An 18,110-nucleotide genomic window follows, 5' to 3' on the forward strand; every position below is an offset into this window, starting at 1 on the left:
TAATACCTTTCTCTTTCTTTGAAGACTTTATTTTTAAACTATTTTTCTATGATTTTGTATACCCATTTTCTTATGCACCTACATACTTTTGAAAATAACCAGTAACCCGTTTAGAGGTTGGTGTGGTGTCGTCAGTCCACCTCCAACCCCCACCCTGCTTTTCCAGTTAACCTTTTTTACTATGCACCTGTTGCGTCCTCTGACTGAGTGAGCCAAACTTTGAACTCTCTGCAGGGCTTTGCACTGGCTGCTGGCTCTGTCCCCCTCTGGTTTCTGAGAGCTGAGCTTTATACATACACTGTGGGGCTGGCCAAGAACTGCCAACCTGGAGCTATTGTAACTACCCTATGCCCTGGGTCTAGGAGTTGGTGCCTGCATTGTGGCAGGCGTTTTTTCTTAGCTTGTTGTTTCTATTTAACATGCCGGATGCTCAAATGCTTACTTTGTGGCAGGACTCTATACAATGAGCATCAAGATACTAGGAAGCCTTGTTGTTTTTTCCTCCCTCCCTCCCTCCCTCCCTCCCTCCCTCCCTCCCTCCCTCCCTCCCCCCCTTCCCTCCCTTCCTCCCCCCCTCCCTCCCTCCCTCCTCCAGTTTTCTCAGGCTCTATGTAGAAATACATGTCCAATATTGGACACCCAATGTATTAGGCTCTTAGGGACTGCCAGACCCCAGATCCTGATGTGGAGATTTAATTATGAATGCTCTGCTTTAGCTTAGGCTTGTTTCTAGTTAGGTGGGTTTTTTTGTTTTTAAACTTAGAGTAACTTAACCCCACTTTGAAATCTCTGCCCAGAGGCTTGCTTACTTCATTTACATCCTGTCCATCCTGCTTTTTTGCTTGCTTTTTAACTGGCTCCAGTTTTCTCTCTGCCTGCCAGCCCTGCCTATTGTTCAGCTTTTTATTAGACCATTCAAGTGCCTTAGACAGGCAAGGTAAAATAGCTACACGTCTTTACATAGTTAAACAAACATTCTGTTCTGCAACAGGTAACAACACATTGAGGTTGTCTGTTCTGTGCTATGCACAGGGATATTATTATTATTGTTATTGTTATTATTATTATTATTATTAGTAGTAATAGTAGTAGTAGTAGTAGTATTATGCATGGAACTTAGGGTTGGTGAAATAGGAACTAGCCCGTTAGGCATTTCATAAATGTTGACGAGATGTCTCTGGCCCTATATTGATCATGTGTATACTGTTGTAAGGAGATGGTGTGTATACTGTTGTAACGAGATGGTTTGTAAACTGTTGACTTAGGGAGTTCCAAGGGGCTTTCTGTTTGAGAAGCTGCATCCTTGTTCTCTTATTTGAGATATTTGTTATAACAGATCCTAAAGCTTGTGAAAGGAAGAGGTAATGATAATGGCAGCACTAGTAAATGACCTTTGAAGAAAATGACTCAGGCTGAATTTTAGATGCAGTCCAGATGCTAAAGTCTTTGCTCATGTTGTTTCTGTGCCCTGTGGTTGGTTTTTAGTACCCAAAGACTCAGATACCTAAGTATGATATTGGTTCTGGAGCAATGGGAAGCAGTCTTGGAGATGAGTATTAAATGAGCTGCACAGTGGGTAGCCTGTGTTGTTGCCTAACCATATTTAAACCAATGGCACAGCATAGCACAGCAAGTACCCTTGGCAGTTCAGAGTAGTCTGAATAATCTGTTCTATAGTGATTAAGAAACAAATATAGGGTACCAGTATCACTTCTCTATAGGACTTGACGCTGCTGGGTCACTGCACTCCCTTTGCTAACCATTTATCCTACCCATGCATTTGTAAATGTGTTCGTCAAAGTTCTCTAGAGCAGTGTTTCTCAACCTTTCTAATTCTGCGAGCCTATTTTATGTTTCTGTTTACAATATTTGTACACCTATGCAAAGTTATTCTGTCAGATTATATACATGCATGTTTCTACCTTTGTTTAGGACATTTTGTATATTGATACAACCTTTAAGATATATTTTCATATTGCATTATATATTATTCTTACCTTTGTTCAAGATACTTCTACATTGTTTACATTTTGAGGTCATTGTTCTCATGTCCTCACTTGCTGCACATTTGTTTACATATTATTTAATATTCTGATATGAAGTACTCGTCTTTAAGTTATACAGGTATTATAGAAGTATTAAATATTATAGGTCAATAGTTGTTCATGTTTGTTATATATACTGTCAGATTAGCTAGGTTCTTTAGATTCATAGAGATTGTATTCTGTCTAGACAGGTGATCATCAACCACTTCAAGGGTCTGTAGAGCATGACAGGTAAATAACTTAGGGTTCTGTTGATATGAGATACGATTGCTCCTGGCAGCACTGATCTATTTCCCAGAGAATGTTGAGCACCAAAACCACTCCACTCGGAGTTTTTCTTCTTGGCACAATTGGCCTTTGGGCAAGGAACTGCCCATGCCTCAACCACTGACAAAGTACATATTATCTGGAATGGATAAACAGGACACAAGGGAAAAGACTGTCAAATCTTGCCAAGACAAGGTAGGATAGTTTTGAAAAATTTGAAAATGGTCTGTTACACTAGGCCTTAGCAAAGTTGGTTGTTTCACCATTGCAAATGAGACTTCTGGTGATTGCTCAGCCTGTCTAGGAACTAGCTCTTGTAGACCATGCTGGTCTTGAACTCACAGAGATCGCCTGCCTCTGCCTCCTGAGTGCTGGGATTAAAGGCGTGCGCCACCACTGCCCAGCCCAATAACCATTTCTTAAAAGGCTCATTGTTTATTTTTTAAAAGAAGTCTCCATGTGTTGTTCGGCTAACTTTAAGCTATAAGATTTAATTTTGGGGCCATGGGAGTGACCCATCTTTCTTTTTATATTGAGATTTTCAGAATGCTTATACCTGTGTTTATGAACGAAGTCCTCTTTTGTTTTTAGTAACATATACATTCACATTAGTGTGTGTGGTTGGTGTGTTACCATCATTTTAGTGGTTCTAGAAAGGAAGGTTCAACCAATTTTTCATCACATTCAGAGTCTAGAATGAGGACATGGTGTCCATGTGTTAAGCACATCTCTGAAAGTAGGTAATACACCAGTCTTTACATTTACACAGACCAGGTGGAGTGGACTGCAAGCCTGTTTTATCATAGAGAGCTTTGAAGTTCGTTCTGCCTTGTGAGAGAAAAACAGATTTTTCTGTTGATTTCCTGGTAATTAGTGGGAAATGACTGACTTGTCTAGTGATGTGGTTCAACAAGTACTCAGGCTTCTTATGTGAGCCTAATGACTTGAGTTCTGTACCACAGCCCAGGGTGGAAGGAGCAAACCCCTACCCCATCCCTGTGTATGTGCGCACAAACAAGTTGAAACTAAAGTTTAAAAAACGACTAGAAGAATCTGAAAAGGAATGCTGGTTTATTATTATTGTAAGGGGCACTTGTTTTTAACTTAGTATCTTAAGAGCTTTACAGGTGAAACAGCCTGGCATTGACACAAAGATAGAAAAAGTTGAGCTACCCAGACATACACCGAAGAGGAGCAGGAAGTGGGCCAGGGATGTTATGTCTTCGTGTGGACTGCGTGTCACGATGCCCACCAGGGAATCTGACAGACAGTAAGCCCCTGAGCTGCGTCATTTTGTCTAGCAAGAATGTCTGTCTCTCTAGTCTGTCTTTCTGGGACTTTGGGACCAGTAGTTCATGGCGAAGGAAGACCCCCCCCCCCCAGCTGCCTGATTTCCTGAAGTGACCTTTCTGGCCATTCACTTTAACTGTGGGGAACAGAGGGGCTGGAGAGATGGCTCAGTCTTTAAGAATACTTGCTGCTCTTGGCACCCAAATTGAGCAGCTTATAATGACTGACAGGGAGTTCAGCTCTCTGATCTTGGGGACCTGCACAGATTGCTCATGCCCTCAAGATGCCCTGGCACAATGGCTCAGACCGGTCCCTAGAACCCACACAGTAGAACGCCCAAACTGCTGCACGTCGTCCTCTGACCTCATATTTATCACCCTCCCCCAACTTTTAAAAAAACAAAAATGAGCAGCAGTGAAACTCAGTTGGTTAGAGAGCCTGGCTCTAAAAATAAATTAACAGAGCTCCAGGGGAGCAGCAGGGCCTTGCCTGCAGTGTCCTGAGGCTGTGGTTGTTACTCCTTTGAGCTCTGCAGTGGCTTAACAGTCTTCTACTCTGACCTGAAGTAACAATTACTAGAACCACAAGAGCAAAGCAGGGGAAATGCCTTTGAAGAATAATGGTTATATGTATGTTTGTAGCATGAACCTTGTACAATATGGTGCTTTTAAGATGTGGAGGCCTGTTATGATAGTGTAAGTTCAGGTGATATAGTATCTCATCGTTCCTTACCTTTACAACAAAAACACATTTGTGTTTCAGATACTGTTTGCATTTGTAGCATTTATCTTAATCTTCTGATGTTTCTTGTGAGTTAAAAAGTTATCACCATTGCCTCCCTCCCTCCCTCCCTCCCTCCCTCCCTCCCTCCCTCCCTCCCTCCCTCCCTCCCTCCCTCCCTCCAGCTGAGGAGATGACACTGTATAAACTGTTAACCCTTCCTTCATGGGAGGATTCGGGAGAGTATGTTCTCTCAGGTTCTGAAGTAGCATCTGTCAGGTTACACCTTGAGTGGAGGAGACAAGGGATGGCATGTTCAGATGGAGACACAAGAAGAAGCACCTGAAGTAGTAGCAAGGTGACTGGAGCTTGCTTAGCTGTCGGAGGCAGGGGAAGGAAAGCTCTCTTTACAGCTGGGTTGAGTCTGGGGTGAGTGTGAGATGCTGTGGGAAATAACTGAGGGGGAAAGATAGCCCATTTTGCTACAAGTAATGACACTTTGAAGCAAGTTGAGAAACAGTCTTCAGTTTTTGATCCTTAGTGTGGTTGTGTTGGTTGGGAATTGACTACTCTAGGGACAAATATGAGTTAATGTGTGATATAGGAGTGTCATATATCAATCTGTTGATTTCATTGGTTAAGCAATAAAGAAACTGCTTGGCCCTGATAGGTTAAAACATAGGTGGGAGGAGTAAACAGAACAGAATGCTGGGAGGAAGAGGAAGTGAGCTCAGAGAGACACCATGCTCCCCGCTCCCGGGCAGGCTTCATCGCTCCGACCCAGGATGGATGTAGGCTAGAATCTTTCCCGGTAAGACTGATGCTACACAGATTATTAGAAATGGGCTAGTCCAGGTGCAAGAGTTAGCCGAGAAGAGCATAGATATAATGGGCCAAGCAGTGTTTAAATAAATACAATTTGTATGTTCTTATTTCGGGGTATAAGCTAGCCAGGCAGCCGGGGTGCTGGGGACGCAGCCCCACCACTCATATTACAACAGAATGTGACCCCCCAGAACAAAGATGGACATTACCCCAAATACCATGTTCCAATGTGGTAACAGAAGTCTGTATAGTAACAGCAAAGACAGTTATAAATCAAGGCACCTTTCAAATATATTGGTAGACATTAAATTGGATGGTATACTAGGCAGTAAGTAGCCACGTAGTTGAATATGAATAGTGCTTTTTAAATCTTACTGGTAAACTTGAAAGGATTATGTGTTTTAAAATTCTAATTCTTTAGAAATTCAGATTGTGCAAATTAAACCAAACTTTGATATGAAGTCCCTGATTTCTATGTTGTCAGTTCTTTTGTTTTTGTTTTTAAACAAAATTAAGGCAGTGATATTTAAATTAAGGCAGCAGTATTTCAGAATGAAGTGCTGTATAAAATAGAAGCTCAGAACCATTCAGAAGGCTGGGCAGGTTGAAGGGCGAAAGGCTGAATGTGTTGCTTGTATGTGAGTCAGTCCCATGGCTTTTTCTGCTTCAACTCTACTTGGGGACAATAAGAACACACCTCTTCTTCCCTCAGTAAAGCGATACTTTAAATCTTTTGGAGTCATTTTTAGGGAACCAAGCCTGTGAAAAGAATCCTAAGACAGATCTAGGGGAGGGTGGGTTGGAGTGGAAGATCAAACCTCCTGCTGCCTACCAACTGTGTAATCTTGATCTGGGAATTTCGCTCAGCTTCAGTGACCTTGGTTCTTTACCTGATGCAGAGATATTGTAATAATTGCCTGGAATTTAAATGAAAAAAAAAAAAAACCCCGCAGTTTAGAGTACTCCTTTTGTCACCCTTGGAAGAACAACAGTCTTTTTGCATTAGTCCTTAAATGCATAAAACAAATAGTATTGAGCTAAAAAAACTATGCTAAATTTTCTTCCATCTTCTCATTGAAATAATTTTTCTGTGCTATTTATAGATTTTTGTTTTTGTTGACTTTTTAGGTGTCTGTGTGTGTTGAGGGGGCAACTCGCAGGAGCCAGTTCTCCTTCCATTTGCAGTGGGTCTAGGGACCAAATTGAGATTGTCAGCCTTGGCAGCAGGTTCCTTCACTAGATGAGTCATTTTCGTCCTCCACCTAACATTTCTTGTTAATTAAAAAACATTCTGGGCAGTGTGGCAGAAGGCAGGAGATGTGGCTTCTGTGAGCCCCTCTTGTGCATGCTTTCCTTTTGGGAAGCTTTCAGTGGCTCTCTGTGTGATGTCTGTAGGTGAGTCAGTACATGGAACCTAGCTGCAGCATCAGATGCTGGCGTTCTAGAGCCAGAGTGGAAGAAGAACCAGGGTGCCTGTCTTAGTTAGGGTTTCTGTTGCTGGGAAGAGATTTCACTACTGCGGCAACCCTTATAAAAGAAAACATTTAATTTGAGGGGGCTTGCTTACAGTTTTAATTTTGCCAGTGAAATATTTTTAAAATAGCGATGACAGGTATAATTGTCTGTCTATAAATGCTGCAAAATCTGTAGCTGTTTAAAAAGTTTACTATCTAAACTGTATTAGGGCTTATGCAATTGCACGTTTGTTTTTTGGAATGAACATTTTCTGCTATCACATGTCTTGGGAAAATAATTGGAAATCTTTAAGAACTGTGTAAATGACTCAGGTAGTAAATGGGATTCCTGACGAACTAAGTTGAGTCCTGGGAGCTCACACTGCAAGAGAGAGAACCTACACCTAAAAGTTATTTTTAAAATTACCTCTACAAATGTACAAGGGCATGTGCCCTTGAACATACACATATACACAATAATAATAAAATTTAAAATTGAATGTATTTTGAACAATTTGCAGAAAATGCTCTGATTTGTGTTTCTTATTAGCATTTGATAACGTCTGTGATATTCTCCATAATATAGTGCTAGCAAGGTAGGTCTTTATGTTATAACGCCTCTCTTAGGAATTGCAGCTTTATAATGTGTAGGAAATGGAACATTTCAACAGATATTTCAGAGAAAGAAATTAGAGTGCTTGAAACAGAAATAACCCATTTTGTGAACATTAACATTCCTAGTGTGATTTTTTTTTTTTCAGTGTGCAGCTGGAGTTAACACCAGCCCAAGGTTCTCAGCACTGTAATACTTAAAGACTATATCCCTCTGCTCCACCTCCAGCAGTATAATAATTAGAATAACAAGAAACTGCTCCAGCCAGTAGTTCACCACTCCTGCAGTTTGAAGCTCAAGTGCTGTGCAGGTCTTACTCTGGAGCAGTGGTTTTTAACGTTCCTTCCTCACGTCCTGGTGACACCAACCATAAAATTGTTTTGTTGCTAAGTCATAACTATTTTAGCTCCTGTGATATTCAGCTCCCAAAGGAGTCGCAACTCACAGGCTGAGAACTGCTACCCTAGAGACATTACCTCGGGAGGACCCAGGGTGGTATAGCTTTACGGCTGGAGAGGTGTTTCCATAGTAATTATCAGTCACAGAGGTCCGTGGATGTGCTTCTGTCTTGTTTCCTCTAAGTTGCTCACCTGTGTTGTGCTATTGTAGTCTGTCCTTTTAGAGTCTTGATGAATGCTATGCATGACTCAGCTATCCAACAATTGCAAAGAGTGTGATCGAGTAGGACCTCGGGAAGTTGTCAGCTCTTCTGCTTCCCAAGCCAGTGTACCAGTAGGATTTTAGGCATCAGAGTTATCTTTGTTCCTGTCAACCTTTAGGTACCTGTGCAGTTTCTGTAGCTTTCCCTTCTGGCTCTTCATCCCATAAACTACTGTCTGTTTGTAAGGCACAGTCCATACTAACTTTGTGTCACCAAGAAAACTGTATCAGATCTGTAGAATTTCTTAGGCATTGTGAGCTGTATCTCTAATTTGAGAGGAGAGGAACAATTTGTTGTACTGAACAGTAATGATGTGCTCACACACTTTAAAAAGTAATGGACATTTTTTCATGAATTTTCATGACCTTTTTTTAGTAACAGCTAAAAGTTTGTTGAAATTCTCCATTATTGACAGTTAGTGAACTTTTTCTTTTTCTGGTGTTTTTTTTTTTTTTTTTTTTAAGATGTGATCTGAGTAGTTCAGGCTGGTCTCAAACTCCATTATGTAGCTGAGGATGGCCTTAAACTAAATGTTGGCGTAATGGGTATGTGCTAGCATTCCTGGCCGAAACCTAAAACTTACAAAACCTAAACATGAAAAGAGTTTGGCCTTGTTAATTTTGTTTGTTTCTGACAGGGTCTCATGTAACTCAGGCCAGCCTTGGACTCCTCCTGCTTCTCTACCTCCCAAAAGCTAGGATGTGGTTTATAGCAAATTTGACTCAGAGTAGACTACACTTTAATTTAGGAACTTTGCTGTAGTTTAAGCGAACTTAAGCGGTTTATTTTTATGTTTAGCATAAGGTTCAACTGCATTATGCACACGTGAGAAAGTAGTAACTGGGGAGTTGGGTGTCTTAATGTGGATATATGGTCTGGAGATTGTCTAGTTTTAGAAAATTTAAGGTCATGATATACAACTCTTTGACTTCAGTTTTTCCAAGTAATTTGAAAAACAATGAGAAGGGGAAGGCAAGCAGGTGCTCATGGAGATGCTCTTTACTGCAGCTAAGCCCAGGCTGCTTCATCAAGACTCCCTGCAGGGGGAGCTACCCCACCTCATCCTCTGGTGTCTGGCAAGCACAGGTGCATGACTGTCGATTTAGGCGCAGAGTACAGTGTTTCAAAGACTTTCTTCTGCACACTGTAGGGTTGTCATGCTGAGGAAGGAAAAGGATCATTTTTTTTTCTTTTTGTAAAATCAAGAAATGAAGAGAGGCCAATTGAAACTGTGATTTACATACATAGCTGCATTTAAAAGTCACCCAGTTTGGAGTTAGTCCATTTATCATTCTGCAAATCATGCACTAGGGACTTCACTGGGAATTCTGTGACACCTTCCTCTGTGAATTCATTTAATAAAATCTTCCCCTTTTCTAAAAAATTTGGAATTGAACCCCAGCTGTTTATGCTAGCTACACCCATTTAATAGAAATCTTAATTAACATAGTCAGCTCTGATGAGATTTTATTTTTCCTCAATTGTAAATGTTACTTCCAAATTATCCACACAAAATGGAAATTCATTGTTCTTTGTTTCTTTAAGTACACAGATACATTTTCTTGCAGTTGTCACAGGAGACTGGACTTTAGGTTGTGTTACTCACTTTAAAGTAAATGTTTGTTGTGTTCGCACTTTTCCTGGGGAAGAAGCAATATTTTCCACTGCTTTTCAAAGGGGTCCATGACGTCCAGTGAATTTTTGTCAGAAACCAGTCATTTTGCAGATTTTTTTTTAACATGTAAAAAGCATAATTATGTGTTAAAGGGCCTTTTCTAAGATTGATGCTCTATTCAGTTTAGGCAAAATGTTGTCAATTGTTTAAAAAGCAAAATATTTTGTTTGGAGACTGAATGAACTTAAATTTAGCAGTCCACAAAAGTTAGCTCTGTGATAATATTCATGAGGTACACTTTAGTTTTTTGTTAGTGGCAGGTCAGTCTATCCCTGCCACCTCCTGGAAGTGGTGTGAAAAGGCTCTCTTCAACAGAATAGCAGCCAGCTACTTCCTCTCCTCTTCCTGTGGTCAGTCTGTTTCAGTTCTCTTATTCAGGGGCACCCATTAGGTACTATCTGAACATTTGGTTCCAAGAACTACAAATTTTCCAGGTGCTAGTCTTCGTTTTTTAGAGGAACAGCAAGCTGAGCAAATAGGCCCTGGTCTGCAGGGACGCTATGTGGTGCCTGCTAGATGGAGAGCGGTGGAAAGACAAGCTCAGAGAGCTCCCCCTCCCCCAGCCTGATGTGGGCTGAACCTTTGCAGAGGACATTCCAGTACTAGAATGTCAGTGTCCTGTCGGTTACAGACTGCGAGGACTGATGGCTAAGCAGGAGGAGAAGCTGACATCAGAATCACAGTTGTAAAACAGGCCATAGTGCACAGACCTGGAGGGGTGCACATTAGAGGCCATCCTGGGCTGCAGAGTAAAACCATTCTTCAGAAAACAAAAAGAAATGAAAAGGCAGGTGTACAGGACGCAGCTTCTTTACAACTTGATTTGTCTTGGTTTAATTTCATTGTCCTTTGATTTAAGTACACCAACAGTGTTCGTAATTTTCCTGCAAGTTTGTATGTATCTGTGTCTTAAGAAGTTAAATTTTCCTTTCCTGTGATATGCTTTTCAAATGTGCTGCATAGCAACTAGAAAGCTACAGGTAAATGTATTGACTTCTCAGAAAACAGTTGAACTGGAAAGTAGTGTGGGCCTCCGCGTGTTTCTAAAATTCCTGCGTTTATTTCAGATTGTCCACTCATAGCTGTGTCGCCCCCCTACTGTTTACTTACAATAACTCATCCTTGATGCTGTAGAACCAGATATTTACTGAACCATTTAAGTGATATACCTGAAAGAGCTATAGTATGAGGGCAAGTTAAATACAAAAGTAAAGGGTATTGAGGAGAGATAATTACGTCTTTAAATACGTCTATGGGGGATAGTGAGGAAAATTTACCCTGACTTGAAGAAAGGAAAAGAGCCCTGCAATGGAAACTAACTGGGATGAGCTGATTCAGTATTTCCCCAGGTTCATGAATGTGTGGCTAGGTACATGAATTACGAGGTGTCTGTGGGTGGAAATTGTTGTAGTTTATTGATGCTCATTTTAGGTGACAAGACATTTGTTTCTGATACTTGATGAAGGGCTCTGGTCTACTGGAAGAGCCTTTTATAATATAGACGACTGTACTGACTGGGGTGTGTATGTGGGGGGGGGGGAGAATACATGACTCTCCTATTCATCATTCCATTTTCCAGAATCCCCATGGATTTCAGGATTACTGTGACTTCATTTGTTTGGATTATAGTATCTACTTTTTAGCTCACTTTTTACAAGAACATTTTTACAAAGAAATTGCATATTAAAACAAGAACAGGGCAGGGTGGTAGAAAACTGATAGAAACTAAGATGAACACCCACTTGCTAGATCTAATCAGTTTAGTTGTTTGAAATTAAAGATCTTCAAGGAAGGCGTGATACAGACTCATTCCTTTTGGTACTACTCTTAGTCTTAGAGAAAGCTTTACCTTAAGTTGTTTTGTTTTTTTAAATTCAAACAGTGTCACATCACATAACTCTGGCTGTCCTAGAACTCATTCTGAAGACCAGGCTGGCCACAAACTCACAGAGATTCCCCCTACATCTGCTTCCTGAGTGCTAAGATTCTAGGCATGTACTCACCAATGCCTGACTTAAATATTTCTTAATGATGACAAAAAAGGCCATTGTTGAAAAAGACATATAAAAAGGTCACAATGTTAAAGCAACAGAAAATTTGTTTGCAGCTTACCTTATCTCTTTTACTTCTGTGTATTTTGAAATATACATAATTTAGTAAAATGTTATATATTAATTGTATATAAATAAATAGAAAGCATGTATGGCAAAGCAAAGCTGTTTTTTTTCCCCTGATAAGAACATTGTGCTACAGGCACTGAGAGAAACTATTAATTAATGGGACCTCCTGAAACTGAAAAGTTTCTGTAAAGCAAAGGACACAGTCAACAAGACAAAACGGCAGCCTACAGAATGGGAAAAGATCTTCACCAATTCCACAACAGAGGTCTGTTCTCCAAAATGTGCAAACTGTAGTGGTGAGGCAAGCAGGCCTGCTTTTCGTCCCGCCCAGCTCCCGCACAGCTAGCTTAGCCCAGGAAATAATAACACAGAAACTGTATTCATTTAAACACTGCCTGGCCCATTAGTTCTAGCCTCTTTTGGCTAACTCTCACATCTTGATTAACCCATATCTAGTAATCTGTGTATCACCACGAGGTTGTGGCTTACCAGGAAGATTCTAACCTATGTCCATCTCAGGCCGGAGCTTCATGGCCTCTGCTTGACTCTGCTTTCTTTCTCCCAGCATTCTCTTCTGTCTACTCCACCCATCTAAGGGCTGACCTATCAAGGCCAAGGCCAAGGCAACTTCTTTATTTAACCAGTGAAAGTAACACATAGACAGAAGACCTTCCTATAGCAAAGAACTCAAGAGATTGGTCATCAGACGAGCAAATAATCCAATAAAAAAAAATCAAGTACAGACCTAAACAGAAAACTCTCAACAGAGGACTCTAAAATGGCTGAAAGACACTTAAGGACATGTTCAACATCCTTAGTCACTGGAGAAATGAAAATCAAAACAACTCTGAGATTCCGTTACACCTGTAAGAATGGCCAAGATCAAAAACACTGTGACAACTTATACTGGAGAGATGGGGAAAAGGGAACACTTCTGCATTGCTAGTTGGAGTACAAGCTGGTGCAGCCTTTTTCGATGTCAGTGTGACAATTTCTCAGAAAATTAGGAAACAAACTTCCTCAAGACCCAGCAATACTACTTTTGGGTATATATTCAAAAGATGCTCAACTGTGCCACAAGGACGTGTGCTCAATTATGTTCATAGCAGCATTGTTTGTCATAGCCAGAACCTGGAAACAACCTAAATGCTCCTCGACTAAAGAATGGATAAGGAAATGTGGTACATTTACACAATGGAGTAGTACACAGCAGAAAAAAAAATAACAGCTTGAATTTTGCAGGCAAATGGATGGAGCTAGAAAACATCATTTTGAGTGAGGTAACCCAGACACAGAAAGATAATTATCACATGTACTTACTCATAGGTGGTCTTTAAACATAAAGCAAAGAAAACCAGCCTACAAACTACAATCCCAGAGAACCTAGACAACAATAAGGACTCTAAGAGAGACATACATGGATCTAATCTACATGGGAACTATAAAAAGACAAGATCTCCTGAATAAAGTGGGAACATGGGGATTTGGGGGGAGGGTTGAAGGGGAGGGGAGAGACAGGGAGGGGAGCAGAGAAAAATGTAGAGCTCAATAAAAATCAATAGTTAAAACAAAAGAAACCTCAACCTCAAAGACAGACATTGCCCCAGAGTAAAGGGTTGGGGGAAAATGTGCTAATAGATAGCTCAGAATTAATAAAAGCTGGGCAAGTGACTTAGCTCAGCAGCTAAGAGCCTTTCCCTTCCCATCACCCACACTGCCTGGAACTCCAGGGAATCCAGTGCCCTCTTCTGGTCGCTGCAGGCACTTACACATACATAGCAGGCACATATAGATGGTTACATACATAATTTTTTTTTAAAAGATCCTTTAAAAATTTTTATACTTACTATAAAGAAAATGATGTTCATTTTGAGAAACCCTAAGAGTTTGATGGTATCTAGGTTTTGTTGGGATTCAGTAGTTCTGTTTATGGAGTGTTTCACAATGTGTATCTCACACTAAAACACTGGACTGAACTGGAGTCCAGTCATAGAGAGGGAGGAGTGATATTATCAACACACAGAAACAACTGATGAGTAGATGGGAGCTCACTGACTCTGGCCTGATAGCTGGGGAACCTGTGTAAGACCAAAAGCGGCCCTCCGAATGTGGGTGACAGTTGTGCAGCTTGGGTAGTTTGTGGGGCCATAGCAGTGGAACTAGTATTTATCCCTAGTGCATGAACTGACTATCTGCTCAGTCTAGATATAGTGGGCAGGGCCTTGGTCCTGCCTCAAGTGATGTGACAGACTTTGTTGTCACCCTATGGGATGCCTTGCTCTCTCTGAGGAATAGATGGAGAGAGGAGTGGAGAGGAGGGTGGGGGAGTGTGAGGAAGGGTAGTAAGGGGAACTGGGATTGGTACGTAAAATAAGATTGTTTTTAAAAGTAATAATTAAAAAACGAGAGAAAAATCCTAGGCTTGTTTTCATAGCATTACTTAAAGAACTGGAGGCCAGTGGAGTGATGTATGTTGACATGACCTTCTATACATATGTGATGTCTAATGTTAACTTGAATTTCTGGGTCTCTACTAAGTGTGGTCATGTGCCAGAATACCTAGGTGCTCAGTGAGAAGTAAAACCAGAGGAACAATTCTAAAGGGACTTGAATTTTATGGTTATTCAGGATATTGGTGATCTTAATTATTGACATGCTTAAATTGGAATTTCTGCTATAGGAATGTAAGCATGCCACTGTAGCTACCCCTCCTCCTGGTGGCATCAGCCTGCTAATCCACTCTGCATTGATCCGTGTCCTTTCTGAGTGTCACCTCTTAGATGTGGCATATGAAACATAACTTGCATGTTGCAGAAGTTCTGTCGGTATGATGTGCTGTGCTTCACTCATTGAGAAAAGTAGAGAGGTAGATAGAGCCCTCTTGTGTGAAGTCTGAGATTAATGCCTGCCACGTTGTGATAACCAGTTAAATATGTTTCCCAGAATGAAAATATATAGAATGCAAATTCACATGATTTTCATGGCTCAGGGTCATGATTGATGAACACACCGTAGCACCCTAATTCAGTTGTACACTCTGGGATTGAGCCGAATAGGGGTTATGCACGACCTTCTGTGGATGCTAACTGCACTAGCCTCTCAGGAACGTAGGCAGCTAGGATTTGTGACACAGCTACCCTGGGGAGAATCTCACTGCTGGGATGCAAAAGCCTATAAGTGATGCAAAATATGCTGTGGGGAATCTTAAATTGAATTTGTTTTCCTTTTTCTTAGCCTCAGCAACTTGTGTTTGGTGGTCAGATATCCAGTTGTACATTCCCACATCAATGCACTGCCAATGGTAAGATGCTTCCCCCTTTCCTTCTCTCCCAGGTCAGAGATTTGTAGCTGTTTTGAAGAGACTTTTGAGAAATAAAAATTTCTCAAGAATCTCAGAAGAGTTTAGCATTTTAGCAAAAGGTACCCCTACTTTGAAGATTATAATTTTTCTATAATTTTGATGGTTATCAAGTGTGTTACCTTTTTATTGCTGTCTTGAGATACTATGACCAAGACAAATTATCAAAAAGAAGGCATTTATGGGGTCTTATAGTTTCACAGGTTTAGAGTCCATGACTATCAAGGCAGGGAGCATAGCAACAGGCAGGCAAGCATGGAACAGTGGCCAAGAGCTTAGATGTTGAATCAATAACCACAAGACAGAGAGAGCTAACTGGTTATGATGTGGGCTTTTGAAACCTCATAGTCCACTCCCAGTGATACAACAGGGCCACACCTTCTAGTCCTTCCCAACTGTTTCAGCAACTAAATGTATGCGCTCTTGAGGAACATTCTCATCATTCATTACGATGTACCACCACATCAGTATGAAAAGGTGACATGAATATGATCTTTTATGAAATTACCTACATTTTGTAACTAGCTTTTTTTTGGGGGGGGGGCTAAAAATTTGATATTGCTGGTATTTTGTTTATCCTGATATTACTAAGTATGCAGTTAAATATATAAGATTTTACATGTTTATTTAGTTGATAACTTTAGGGAGAAACATTTTTACCTCTTTAGAAAAGTTTAGAAGCCTTTCATTTTGGATTATAAATCTTGGCTGTCATGTAATAATGACTACACAACTGCACTGCTGAATGTACCTGTACCAGGGCTCTCTGACTTTTAGCAGAGTTTGGTGACTTGTGAAAATTTGATGGTAGATAAAAATTTGATAATCGATACCTTAGACTTAATTAATGCTCGGCCTGTCTCTACTTCTGCCTCCTGAGTTCTGGGATTGAAGACGTGTGGTACCATATTAAGCATGGGTTTAATCATGGTTAATCTTGGTGAATGGGTGTAGGGTTATTTGTTGGAACAGGGACAGCTTACCAGGAGCTCCATTTCTGAAGAGAAAGGTGCCCCCCGACCCCCACCAGCCGTCATTTACCGTCAGTTACTAGCACCTTCTAAATATTTTCCTCTACACAGTGACCAGAGAACCAGTTTTCTGTGTGGTATCCTGAAGTATGGCAAGTGCCCTTACCTTCCAGGTTACTTCATCATCCTTCTAGATTTGGAAGAATCTGACCCTTTCCTTCCTGCCCTCCCTCTGTCCCCTCTGCTCTCTGGAGTGCTAGCTTTTGCTTTGAGGAGACCTGTTTGTTTTATTTGAAGTTCTCATTCAAGACTAGTTTTCTGGGTTTTGGCATCTTAAATTAAAAAGGCCCTCCTCCCCTGCGCCAACATGCAGACCATATCACTGCTTTTATGCTTGAAACAGCTCATAGGCTATGTTAAATTGGATCATTTCAAACGTTTGCTAATTTTGCTGAAAACCTCCAAAATGGTTATTTTTTATGTCATTGCAAACTATAAACTTGCGGTTAGTTGTTTGTGTACCTTAGTGCTAGAGAGCCAGGGTTACAGAGGACATGCAGTCTCTCAGGGCTCTGAAGCCATGTACGTGCATCAAGTGTATCATGTGTTTAGAGATAGTTCAGAATGTGGTTTCCTCAAACGCTGTAGTTATTATGTTGACCATGTCATGGAGCACAGTAGTTTCTCCTACTCACATTATGACTTGCTGTTTTTTTATTTACCTACATCAACCATGATAAATAGTTATTTTTATAGTAAATACAAAATTTGAGAAATAAACTGTCTTAGTTAGGTTTTTCTCCCTACCCCCAAAGTCTTATAAGCACTATCATAATGCAAAAAATGCATTCAGTCCAAGAACAAGAATGTTCATAGTCTAAAACAGTTTCAAACTTGTTTCAAAGAACAAAGTCTCTTCTCAGACACATGGTGATCTCTTAACTGTAATCCTCCTGTAAAAAATCAAAGTCAAAAAGCAGATCACTTGCTTCCAACATTTAATAGCACATTTGAAAGCATAGGGAAGGAACATATTGAGGAAATACTAAACCAAAGCAAAATCGGAAAGTGCTGGGTAAATTTCAAACTCCACACCTCCATGTTTCATGTCAAAATGCTCTTCAGATCGCCGGCTCTGTTCAGCTCTGTTGACTGTAACTCACTTCTTTCTCTGGACTGGTTCCACTTCCTGTTAGCAGCTCCCCTCAGCAGGTATCCCACAACTCTGGCATATCTAACCTCTTGGGTTCTCCAAGACAATCCAGGCTTCAACTTCATAGCTGCATGCAGTGACCTCCAGTCAGGAACTCCCCTAACACATGCCTGGCCTCAGCAGCTTTATTCCTGACTCCAAAACCATGTGGCCAAAGCTGCCAAGTTCTGCTGCTTACTGGGACTGGAACGTGGACACCTTCAACACCTTTCAGTCTTGGCTGTCCTGAACCTTGCTCTGCAGCTCAGGCTAGCACCAGACCCAGATCCCCAGCCTCTGCCTTACAGTGCTGGAATTAAAGACATGCACCACCACACACCAGCTCTAAAGTTTTCTTTAATTCATTTTCACAAGTTGGAAATTTAGCTGGGTGGGATCTTGCCATGAAGTTACCACTCTCTTTATTCCACTTCTTAATCTATTTATATTGTTGAAGGCAGGATTTAACTCTGTTCCACTTCCTGAGGCTCATTTTCTCCTTAAAGTTTACATTTTGTAATTTGCCCTGCTCAACTTGCTCCTTTTCATTATAAATCTTCATTAGAGTTACCCTAAAAACCACACGACATAGTCTTTACTTCTACCAACAGAATTAATCAGAACTCTTCTCTGTAGCCTCAGGCAGACTCTTTGGACAAGGACGAAGGCAGCCACTTTCTTCACCAAAGCATCACAAGAATGATCTTTAGGCCACATACTAAAACTCTTCTCTGAAACCTCTTTAGAGAGTCCCCTACAATTCATCAAATCACAGTTGCTTTCCTAATCCAAAGAACCAAAGTTCATATTACTCCAAAGGAGAACAATGTCAGGCCTATCACAGCAATACCCCTGTCCAACTTTTGTCTTAGTTAGCGTTTTATTGCTATGAAGAGATACCATGACCGCAGCAACTCCT

General features: G+C 40.8%; 1 protein-coding gene across 4 annotated transcripts in view; it reads left to right on the top strand.

Annotated features, from left to right (window-relative positions):
- The window catches only part of Tbl1xr1 (TBL1X/Y related 1), a 124,565-nt gene that overhangs the window by 49,774 nt on the left and 56,681 nt on the right, over positions 1-18,110 (top strand). For 2 of the 4 annotated variants that reach the window (XM_075950870.1, XM_075950871.1), the window contains exon 2: positions 14,905-14,971. The exons of the other annotated variants lie outside the window; for them this stretch is intronic. The gene's annotated coding sequence lies outside the window, so the exon portion shown is untranslated. The remainder of the gene's footprint in view (positions 1-14,904; positions 14,972-18,110) is intronic. 4 annotated transcript variants of the gene reach the window in all.

The sequence above is a fragment of the Microtus pennsylvanicus genome, chromosome 16 (genome assembly GCF_037038515.1).
Source record: "Microtus pennsylvanicus isolate mMicPen1 chromosome 16, mMicPen1.hap1, whole genome shotgun sequence".
Lineage (NCBI taxonomy): Eukaryota > Metazoa > Chordata > Mammalia > Rodentia > Cricetidae > Microtus > Microtus pennsylvanicus.